We start from the raw sequence: 11,007 nt of genomic DNA on the forward strand, positions 1-11,007 counted from the left end.
CCACTGGCCTCCTCATGCAGCTTCTGTGGGACTGAAATAAGGTGTCTGCACATCTTCATCTGCTAGCTGAGCCCAGAACACCTTGAAGCCAGGGCTAGGCTCTGTTTCTTGGCGTCCCCAGGGGTCAGAACTGCAGTGACTGACTACTCGGGGAACTGACTGAGGGGCCTCAAGGCTTTTAGAGTTTTATGAATTGCAGGTATTTCTTTAGCTTAAGACAAGCTGCATGCGTGTACAGTTTTATTTAACTTCTGAAAACCTGGCCTTCTGTCTGAGTCTGACTTCTGTGTCGCTGCATAACAAAGGTGGCTGTGGGTTGTCTGGCGCTGGAGGAGTCTCTATGGGACCTTCCTGAGTCCTCGCTGCCCCAATTCTCCCCACACCCCTATGTGCCCAACACCCTACACCCACCGAGGCCCAACTGGGCAGAATTACCAAGCAGGTGAGGCTGGTTGCTCATTCTCCCCAAAGTACCCTTCGTCGAGTCTCTTTCCTCATCCCTGTTCTCCCAGCTCATGGTCTGCCGACCCCTTGGGTGTGTTAGTGACTCTGGTTTTGGTGTTTTTCCCAAGCTATGATACCCAGCTCCTCCCGGTGCTGCCTGCAAATCCATCCACCCTGGTGTCTGAAGTTTGCCTGTGGTCTTTGGCCAGGGGCTGTGGAAGGGCCTCCGGGGACTGAGGGTCTGGACCCATTTGGGGTCATTGAGAGTAAATCTACTTGTTAACGGGGGCATCCTCCTCGATCCATTCCTCAGGGCCCCACATCCACGCTCACCAACTGCACATGCAGACCAGGAGGTGCATGAGCTGAAGACTGTGGGCCACCGAGTCATGGCCTCGGAAGGAGCCACAGTCCACCAGGCCGTGGATCTCAACACGTGGTGGGGAGAGGGCCCGACACGGCCACATCAGTACAAGTGGCTTTCGTAAAGTGCACGTCTCACACGCACAGCCTATGTGTGGCTCCTCCCAGGTGCCCGCACCCATGGGTTGTTCCACAGCGACAGCGTCTCACGCAGATGCCAGGTAGCAGTGACAGAGGCTCGGGCGCAGGCTGCAGTGCGACGGCTTTGTTAGGGAGACAGCGGTTTGTCTTAGCTGTATCTTCTTAGGGAGTTACCTCCCAGGCATATTAAAAGCACCATGCCGCATGGCACAGAGCGATGACAAATTCCTTCAAGAAAAAGGAACCCTAAAACTGTAAGAACTTGAAGGTCTGGTCTGTGCTGGTGCAGTTTGTCCTGAGCAGGGGTGGGGTCTGCCCGGCGTTGCTCCAGCTGCAGGCTGGGAGCTCCCTGGAGCCCAGTCACTCCCAGCCCCCATCCTGCACCCCCACACCCGACTCTGTGGCCTGCATGATTAAAGCGTCGGGGAATTAAAGGGGGGAATTGGAGGGCAGCTGCAGCTAGCCATGAACAAGGATGCACTTCTCCTGGTGAACGATGCTTGTGGGGTGCCCTGTCCCCTAAGGACATCTGAGTAAGAGCCAGACAGATGGGAGAAATCTGGGGATTAGGAGACCCTCAATTTCTCATCCCTGTGGAACTACATGGAGCTTATTCTGAAAATCACCTTCTCCTGCCTCCTCTGAGGTGACTTAAGAACTCCATTCCCCTCTAACCTGGGCTTCATGGGCCCTTCTGTGGAACCCCAGGCCACTGGCTGCCTGGAGTGACCATGTCCACTTGTGTCAGCCAACACGTGAGCCTGAGAGGCTGGAGCTCAGAATACACCCTAGGGCACAGGGACAAGTCCTGGGAAGTGATTGGAGCTCTGTTTGTCATTTTCCTTCAACCAGCAAGTGTGTCTGAGCCAAAATAGAAGGATGGAGCAGAAATTCAGAAGCATCTCTCCTGAAGACAGGCCAGCGTCCAGCTTCCTGTCACTCACTCAAGAGCGTTGGGTGCCTGCCGGGGGCTGCATGGGCTATTGCACCTGAGCTACAGTGAGCAGATAGGCAACGTCCCAGTGCTCCAGGGATGTGTGTTCTATCGGGGCAGAGACAACAGCAACAAGCATTCAAGAAACGCCACAGAGTGCTGTGTGCTGTGTGCCAGGTGATGCTCAGGGAGGCCGTGTGGGCATCTGTGTCAGAGTGCCAGGTGCCAGGTGTCAGGTGCTGTGTGCCAGGTGATGCCAGGTGATGCTCAGGGCGGCCGTCTGGGCATGTGTGTCAGGCGGGCTGCTGGGTGCTGGGAGTCACTGCCTCACCCCTAGGGCTGAGGGGTGGTGGGTTGTTGGGCTCCCCATGGGGGTGACAACCTGGCAGTGAGGGACGGCCATGCAGACATGTGTTGGGCACGGAGCATCCCTGGTGATGGAAGCCCTCCCATGCTGGGCTGCGGGGCAGGGCTCTGAGAGAGGACACAGGATCCCTCCCTGCATGCCTTGTCTCTGCAGATCAGCTTCACCTGCCCCCACCCTGGCCCTCACCGCTCAATCTACCATTATTAGACCCACCTGCCCCCACCCTGGCCCGCACCGCTCAATCTACTGTCATTAGACCCACCTGCCCCCACCCTGGCCCTCACCGCTCAATCTACCTTCATTAGGCCCACCTGCCCCCACCCTGGCCCTCACTGCTCAATCTACTGTCATTAGACCCACCTGCCCCCACCCTGGCCCTCACCATTCAATCTACCGTCATTAGACCCACCTTCCCCCAACCTGGCCCTCACCATTCAATCTACCATCATTAGACCCACGTGGTTTCTTGGTGATTAAATGTGTGTGTTGCTCTCTGTACATCCACGAACTGCAGAAAGAGGTTTTTCTCATTGCTGTGCTAAATGAAAGTGTAACTTTAAAAACAGTGAAACTATTCCTGCACGAGAGAACTGTGACTGGATTCCGCCAGGGAGGAGCTGTGACCAGCGGAGCGGAGACAGGAGAGCGAAGAGCCAGCGTCACCTCCAGGCCTCCTGTGCCCGAGGGGAGGAAGAGCCAGTGTCATTGGCCACAGGTAAGGAGGAGACTGGGCTGCCCACATAGGAAATGCAGGTCCATTCAAATGCACCCAGGGATGACTCATCCCCGGCCAGCTGCTCTGGCTTGCAAGGCGGGGGGTCTCAGAGCTGGGGGCTGCAGTGGGCACAGCGGCTCTCTACTCCCGAGAGATCATCCACGGCCCCATCAAGATCGCTGGTCACCATGAAATTTAACTTTATAACTTACCGATAATAAATTATAAACAAAAGCCTCATAATTTACAGGCTTGTTGACTACTGAGTAGTCGTGAATGGAGTACGGTTGCTTGCTATCCAAAACTGCACAGGTGAGAATCACCGCATCGGTGAGAGCTGTGGCTGCATCTGATTTCTAGATGCAGCAGCTGAAGGTCGGGAGTGCTTGTGGCTCACCTGTCTCAGGTTGCAGAGCCCACCTCACAACCTTGTGGAGTACGGTTTCCTCCAGTGACTCGCCTGTATTTCATCTCTTCCCTGGTAGAACAGGTCACCCTGCAAACACGTGGTTCATTAGTTTCCTGGGGGAACGTCCTGGGGGACTGAATGGATTATGAGGGAAAAGCAAGCAGGACAGCGAAAGAGGAAGAGACCAGGCCGAGGACGCCCCAGGGCTGAAGTGAAAGATCCCTGATGGGCACGGGTGGCGTGACCGGGCTCCCAAGACCGGGTCCTGATCCGGGTTTTTGTGTAGCAAGGTCATGTGTGGAGACCGGGGCCCCGGGGCTGTGGGCTGGGGTGACGCTGCCATGCGTGCTGGAAAGGGTGGCAAATTGTGGCCTCGGTCTCTTCCGAACTTTCCAGTTCAATTGCTTTTTAAAAAGGTGCTCAGCCTTCCTTTTCAGGCCAACTTTAGTGTGACTTCTTCATCTTGGGGTGCAGCAGGTGGCTTGTTACGGGGGAAGGTGTCACAAGGAGGGAGATGGTCTGGTTCAGTCAGGGTGGGGGGAGGGAAAGGGCTTCAACCCCTTCCCAGAACAAATGTTCTCCTAACTTGTGCCTCATGCCAGTTCACTGTGTTAAGAATAGAAAAGTGAGCTAAAACCATTGAAAGAAAAATAAGTAAACACATAAAGAACCAAAGGCCCTGAGCATTCGAGGGTGCGCTAGGACCCCCAGGGTTCTTCCAGGGCTTTCCGGGGATTGTGGGCATCCTGGGAACCAAGATGCCTGCTCTCGGAGCTTCCGCCTTCAGGAAATGTACCTGGTGACTCTGCTGAGATCTTGCTAAGAACTCCTATTGCCATGATGAACACCCTTGTCACGGGGACTGCTCTGTGAAAGGTTCCAGCTACATCTCCTGCCATAGCCTCAGACCTGGGACATGAACCACTTGGTGTCTGGCCATTATCACCCTGATGGTGACCTGGGCACCTTCAATTTCAATATTGAAGGGTCAGTCGCTGGAAACTATATAGACAAGTAGACGTCAGCATAGGTAACAATTGTTCCATCCTTGTCTTAGGCCATTCTTGCCTTGCTGTAAAGAAACACTTGAGACTGGGTAATTTATAAAGAAAAGAGGTGTAACTGGCTCATGGTTCTGCAGGCTTTATAGGCACCATGGTGCTGGCAACTGTACAGCTTCCAGGGAGGCCTCCGGCAGCTTACAATCAGGGCGGAAGGTGAAGAAGAAAGAGGGCGCGGGAGGTGCCACCCACCCAAAACAGCCAGGTCTGTGCGAACTCACCCTCGTGAGGACAGCACAAGGTGCTGCTAAACCATTCACGAGAAATCCACCCCAGGGTCCAGTCACCTCCACCAGACCCTGCCTTCAATACTGGGGATTATAATTCAACATGAGATCTGGGCGGGGACAAAAATACCAGTTATATCCCCCCTTGAGGCCCTTGTTTTCTGTCTAATTATCTTAAAGATTCAGGGACTCTTAAGGCACGACAGGATCTTAGAAACCCAGCCTTTTCGTTTTGAACACCAGGAAACTGAAGTCTGGAATAAAGTGGCTTGTCTGAATTTCAGCAGCAGGTTCTAGCAAACTTTATTCTGTTCTTCCAGGGTGGCACGCTCTACCTCATCTCATGACCATGATCCTTGAATCCCAAGTTTTCAGGGGACTCAGATACAGAGGGGCTGCTCAAAGCTCTGGGCTGGAACCCAGAATAGCAGCCGTGGGTTGCGTGGGAAAGTTACAGCTGTTTGCAGGTGTAGACCCCACCCTGCTCCTCAGGACTTCAGCACACTCACCCAGCCTGTGCGGTCTTATGAGCTGCGAAGAAATTACATCAAGATTAGATGTCTTCTCAGCTGATTTTTTTTTAATTTTTAATTTTGTTCTAGTTAAATAATTAAAATTTTAAATTATTTTATGGAGACAGGGTCTCACTATATGGCCCAGGGTGGTCTTGAACTCCTGGGCTCAAACAGTCTTCCCACTTTGGCCTCCCAAAGTGCTGAGATGACAGGTATGAGCCACTATGCCCTGCCTCAGCTGAATTTTAAGTCCAATGTTATTCAAATTTTTCCAACTTAATTTTATGAGCTTATTATTTAGTTCAATATGAAAGTCTGCTGCAGACAATCTAGAACATTCCTATACCCCACTTTATTTTATGAATACAGATGCATTGCTTCCAGAGAAGATATTCAAAAATAAAATTCAGTCTTGCATCAAAAATAGAATACACTATATTAATGATTGTTGTGTGACAAATTGCCCCAAACCTTAGTGGGTTAAATAGTAGATGGTTATCTCCTGGTTTCTGTGGGCCAGGAATCTTGGCATGGCCTTAACTGGGCTCTGCAGTGCAGGGTCTCTCTCAAGACTGTCAGGTGTCAGCTGAGACTGCAGTCATCTCAAGGCTTAACTGGGGCAGAACTTGCTTACAAGCTCACTCAGTGGCTTGGCAGGGGTTGTTGGGGGTTCCCCAAGGCCGTTCACCTGAGGGCCGCCGGTCCCCACTGGCTGTTTGCTGGAGGCTTCTCCTGAGGTGGCTCACAGCACAGCAGCCAGCCTCATCAACATGAAAGGGTGGGAGAAGCTGAGACTGAGAGTGTGTACCTGGAAGCAGGAGAGAGATGGAAGTCTCAGTCTTTTATAACCTAATCTCAGAAGTAACATTCATCACTTCTGTCATAATCTATTTGTTAGAAGCAAGTCACTAGGCTCAGCCCACGCACAAGGGGAGGAAACAAAGGGAGTCAATACCAGGAGGTGGGATCATTAGAAGCCACTTCAGGAATTGCTGATCACGTATGCTCTGATCAAGTTAGGTTTATTCTGGGAATGGGTTAGGGTGGTTCAATAATGCATTATCAACAAAGCCATCATATCAATAATTTGTAAAGAATTAAATCATATCAATATATGTTGAAAAGACATGTAATACAACTTAACAGCCATTCCTAATTAGAAAAAATAACTAAGTAAAATGGGAACAGAACGAGACTACTTAAGTGTAATAAAACCAACCAACAAACCTTTCAGTTAAATTTAGGAGCTAGACAGGGATGCCTTAATTACTATTATTTAACATTGTGTTGGAGATTATAGAAAATGCAGCATAAGAAAACAAAAGGAAATATGTGGTATACAATTGGAAAAGGAAACATAAAACTACCTCTTTTGTGCTGATGACATGAATGTATATCTGGAAAACTCAAGAGATACTAATAACAAACTACTAAAATTAATGAAGAATTTGGTTAGGTGGCTGGACACAAAATAGCTATATAAAAACCAATAGCTTAAAAAACAAAACGAAACAGTCCAACAAACAAAGAAGTAGCCTTCTTTCAACAAAGATGCCAAGAACACACAATGGGGAAAGACCGTCTGTTTAATAAATGGTGTTGAGAAAACTGTATATCCTTGTGAATCTGTATCTCACATCTTTACAAGAATCAACACAAAATGGATTAAAGACGTAAGTTGAAGACCTGAAACTATACAACTACTAGAAGAACATACAGGGAAAAAGCTCCATGACATGGATACGGGCAGTTATTTCTTCGATATGACCCCAAAGGCTCAGACAACAAAAGCAAAAACGGACAAATGGAATTACAGGAAACTAAAAAGCATCTTCGCCGCGAAGAAAACAGTTAATAGAGTGAAGGTGCAACTTACAGACTGAGAAAAAATATCTGCAAGTCATATATTGTGTAAGGGGCTACTTTTCAAAATATATAAAGGACTCAATAACAAAAATAAAAACCCCATAAAAACAGACAAAGGACTTGAATAGACATTTCTCAAAAGAAGACATACAAGTGGCCAACAGATGAATGAAAAAATGCTCAACCTTTCTAATCGTTAGAGAACACAGTGAAAGCCACAGTGAGAGATCTCATACCTGTTAGGTTGGCTATGATAGAAAAGATAAAAGATAAGTGTTGGCCAAGATGTGGAGAAAAGGGAACCCTGGTACAGTGTTGGTGGTATTGTAAATCAGTATGGCCATTTTGGAAAACAGTAGGAGGTTAGTAAAAGTAAAACTAGGCTTATCATTTGTTTCAGCAACCCCGCTGCCGGGTATACACCCAAAGGAGTTGAAATCATCTGTGGAAGAGGCAGCTGCATTCCCAGGTTTGTTGCCACGTTATTCACAATAGCCAAGATGTGGAAACAACCTCAGTGTCCATCAGCAGGTGAACGGATTTTTAAAATGTGGCACATACACAATGGAACACTATTTAGCCTTAAAAACAGGAAATTCTGTCACTTGCAATAACACGAATACATCTGGAGGACATTAAGTGAAGTGAAATAAGCCAGCTATGGAGAGAGAAAATATGTGTGATCTTACTTATATGTGGAATTTTTAAAAAGTCAGACTCGTAGAAGTAGAGAGTAGACGGGTGGTTACCGGAGGCTGGGTGGGGCTGGGCATGGGGAGAGTGTGGATGAGGATGGGGAGATAGTGGTCAATGGTGCAAAGTTTCCGTTAGGTGGGAGGAATGTGTTCTGGTGTTCTGTTGCACGGCATGGTGGCCAGAGTTGACAACAATGTATTACATATTTGGAAATAGCTAAAAGGGAGGATTTTAAACGTTCTCACCACAAAGAAATGATAAATATTTGAGGTGATGACTATGCTATTTAGTGTGATTTGATCATTCCACAATGTACATATGTACCAAAACATTACATTGACCCCATAAATATACACTATTATTATTTGTCAATTAAAACCTAAAATAAAAGCACAGCTAGCTCCATCATAGTCCAACTGCCGAAAACAAAATGTAAAGAGAAAATTTCGAAAGCAGCCAGGGAAAATGCACAGGGAACGATAATAGAACAACCACTAACTTCTCCTCAGAAACCATGGAGGCCAGAAAACACTGGAATGCCATGTTTAAAGTGCTGGGAGAACAAAAGAAAGACACCGTCAACCCGATATTCTACATCAGGAGAAAATATTACTCTAGAACGAAAACAAAATAAGAACTGCAAGCAATATAAATCCTACCAATGGGAGAATGGTTGAAAAATAATAGTACATCCACGACATGGATATGTACTATTAAGCACCCATTAAAAAGCATGAGTTAGAACTATGTCAGTTGACAAAAAGGGGTAAGAAATCGTTTTACAAAAATAGGATGACAAAATCTAATATATTTGTCTATATTTGTGTGTGTGTGTGTGTTTGAGTGGCATGCCAAGGGGGAAAGTGGGTCAGTCTCTCCCAGGTGTTGACCATAACTGGGTAAATTGTAATGAATTTAAAAACAATAGTAAAAATGGCGAGAAGCTGGCCTGCTTTTTATTGTCAGCGTGCATTCTAAATGTGTCAGTGATATGACACTGTCCCCTACCGTGTTGGAAGGCCTCTCTGCTCGCTCTCTAGACAAGCCACTATGTATTTGCACATGGTTTATATAAACATGGAAGGGCATGCAACTGGTTGTTAGCCCAGGTGACCTGGAAGGGGTTGGGGTTGGCATGGTGGAGGGAAGGATGGATCACGAAGCAAAAATGGAAGAGGAAGCAAAAGGGGCTGCACTGACATCCTGAACAGTATCATGGTATCACGATGTAGACACAGTTACTGAAACTTACCTGTGCATATAAAGGGAAATTTTAAAAAGAAAATTAAAAGAAAAAGCCCCAGACTCCCTTCTCAGAAAAACACACTTTCCCATTGAATTCCGAAGGGCTAGATTCCCCTGAAGGTCATGTGTGGCTCAACCCCGGAGTTGAGCGCGTCTGCTGTAGGCCTTGGACTTACCTGGTCTACAATGTGGTGTCTTTCCTCTCTCAGTCTGAGGAACAGTTTTCCCATCTGCATAAGGGCACCTGCCGCACACAGCAGCTTTGGGTCATACACGGACAGCACACGTGAGTTTACTGCCAGGCGGTCCTGTCTGTGCACGGAACAGTCTACTTCTGAGAACTTCTGAGAATGATGTCTCCTCCCACCCTAGACTTCCTCAGACAGAATCTGCGAGGGGCTGGCCCAGGCAGAATTATCTTTTAGAAACTTTGCATATGAGGTGCTTGATAAAAGCTAGTTGGATTTGAATTTGGCCACAGCTCAGATAATCTGGGGAACTGCGGTGTCTGCCAAGGATATGTGACCATCTCCTGGTGTAAACCCTTCAAAGGATGGGGAAGCCGGCATCACTGAGTGAGAGTTGAGAAGACTCACTTGTTCATGCTTACTGGAAAGCAGCTGCGCCTCACTCAATTTCTCTTTGTTTCTAGAAATCTCTCATCCTTTCTTTAATCTCCATTTCCCCACCCACTCTGCCTATGTTCTTTCTCCCTTCCACCTAATCTTTTCTTTTTTCTTTTACTTATTCCTCATCTTAACAGGTCCTAAGTGTGTGCCGTATGTATTTAAAAACTTTTTATCTCTGTTTTTAATTAAAAGAAGAGGCGCTTACTTCTGTTTCCAAATCCTTGCACGTGATACTCAAGGAACTGGTGACGGTGCTTGCTGGGCTTACGAAGTGCAGCTGTGTCCTCCCTCGCTCTGTAACACCCTCTCTGCCAGAAACAGCTCAGCAGGAAGGCAGCGGGGCACCCCGGAAACGTGCCCCTGGGCCCCACCTTACAGCCTCTGCTGCACTCCCTTCGTGGCAGAGTGGTTCAGGAACAGTCTGCATCCCCCTGCCAGGAGGCCAGGAAAAGCCACTCCTGGCCCTGGGCAGCTACGTGGCTCTTGGTGGACCTCAGAACTCTGTGGGGGCCAGAGGGCTGAGTGAGTCAGGCCGTGGAGGGCAGGCACCATCCACACTCCCAGACACTTTGGGGTGTCATCTGTCTCTTCCTTGATTAGAAGAGGCCTGGGACCAGTTCAGCTGGCGACTCTGGTGTTTCTGACTTTGGCTATCAGCAAACACTGCTGGAGGCTCTGCCCCGTCCATACCCAGCTTCTGTGAGCATGGAGGAGACATAATCCGCAATGTCTGACACAGGCCATGCCTAGGTTTCTACGTTGCAGCCTGACCATCCTTGACTGGCTACCTCCAGTGACATAAAGCTGAGAAGCAAAAACGCCCAGGAGGCAAGGCCGTAGTCATTTAGGAGAGTGGACTGATTTCAGGGCTGTGCTGCCTGCAGCCTTTGTGGGGCTCAGTGAGCGGATGAGCGGCCCATGCCAAGCCCACTCCCCAGGGATGCTGCCTGCGGTGCTCACACATCTCATACGGGGACACACAGGAACTGTGGGCTCCACCCTGCAGCCTCTGCGCCAGCATGCGGTGGTCCCAGGAGATGTAGAGCCAGCCCTTCCTCTGCCGTTGCACTGGGTAGGTGATGCTGCGGGCTGTTATCCATCAGAAACGCACCGCCCACTGCTCCACCAGTCAAAGTTACGCCTACTCTGGAATTTTCTCTCTTAGCCATTTGCTTGGTGTAGGAAAAACCTAAGCTTCTGCCTCCCCGATTCACCACAGACGCTCTCTGTTTTCACTCCTGTTACGTGTGAAGGCTGAGTTATCGGGAACTCTCAACAGGTCCTAGAATCCTTTATGTGCATTCGGGGGACTGGGGGAGGCCCTGGACACGGTGCCAGGTGCTGTGCTGTGTCTCGAGGTTCACTGGACCCGACAGGGAGACCAGGAAGAAAGGC

The 11,007-nt window shown here is 48.8% G+C and overlaps 1 long non-coding RNA gene across 3 annotated transcripts; it reads right to left on the reverse strand.

The window, feature by feature from the left end:
* Positions 1-3,470: 3,470 nt before the first annotated feature.
* On the reverse strand, positions 3,471-9,910 carry LOC115894909. Of its 3 annotated transcripts, none has more exons than XR_004055149.1 (3): positions 9,160-9,355; positions 5,648-5,984; positions 3,471-5,192 (listed from the first exon to the last, which is right to left on the reverse strand). It is a non-coding gene; the product is annotated as an uncharacterized LOC115894909 (long non-coding RNA). The 3 variants fall into 3 exon arrangements; XR_004055147.1 differs by having other exon boundaries at positions 5,865-5,984; positions 9,160-9,344; XR_004055148.1 differs by lacking the exon at positions 3,471-5,192 and adding an exon at positions 9,818-9,910 and having other exon boundaries at positions 5,307-5,984; positions 9,160-9,295.
* Positions 9,911-11,007: the final 1,097 nt, after the last annotated feature.

This window comes from Rhinopithecus roxellana, chromosome 19 (genome assembly GCF_007565055.1).
Source record: "Rhinopithecus roxellana isolate Shanxi Qingling chromosome 19, ASM756505v1, whole genome shotgun sequence".
Taxonomy (NCBI): Eukaryota; Metazoa; Chordata; class Mammalia; order Primates; family Cercopithecidae; genus Rhinopithecus; species Rhinopithecus roxellana.